We start from the raw sequence: 523 nt of genomic DNA on the forward strand, positions 1-523 counted from the left end.
GTTTGACAGATTCTATCGATGCGTTTAAGTTTGCGAATCCTTCGTGGGAGAAAACTCGCGTGGTCGTGATAAATATATTGGCGGGTTGAGCTTGCTGGGGTCGCATCTTTCTCAGGTCAAGGTCATCCTCTGCCACTTTCATCTAGAGAAATACATCCGCACAGAAATGCGATACGGTGTACGAAGCAGCTTTGGCAAGGATTAAGTTGAAGACGCGGTTAAAATAATGAGAGCGTCGTCGACAGCTGGCGATTACACGTAGTTCCTCAAGTACCTCTATTTTCTGCTGGATAATATTCACCTACACTCAGACGACGACAATCCGGAGCCAAAGCGCCCATTTCTCCGGTACTTATTCAAAATTTGGGATCAGCAAAAGAATCGTTGGACTCTGTACGCTCGTTCCGACGTGCCACCTCTTGGTAATCACACCAACAATCAGTATGCATGCGAGCTATCAACGCTCATTCTACAGGGTTTTTAACAAGTGTTCGCTCTATCTGGCTAGACTCGAAACTTTGTG

The sequence above is a fragment of the Phytophthora infestans genome, genomic scaffold (assembly GCF_000142945.1).
Source record: "Phytophthora infestans T30-4 supercont1.20 genomic scaffold, whole genome shotgun sequence".
In the NCBI taxonomy this organism is placed as follows: Eukaryota; Oomycota; class Peronosporomycetes; order Peronosporales; family Peronosporaceae; genus Phytophthora; species Phytophthora infestans.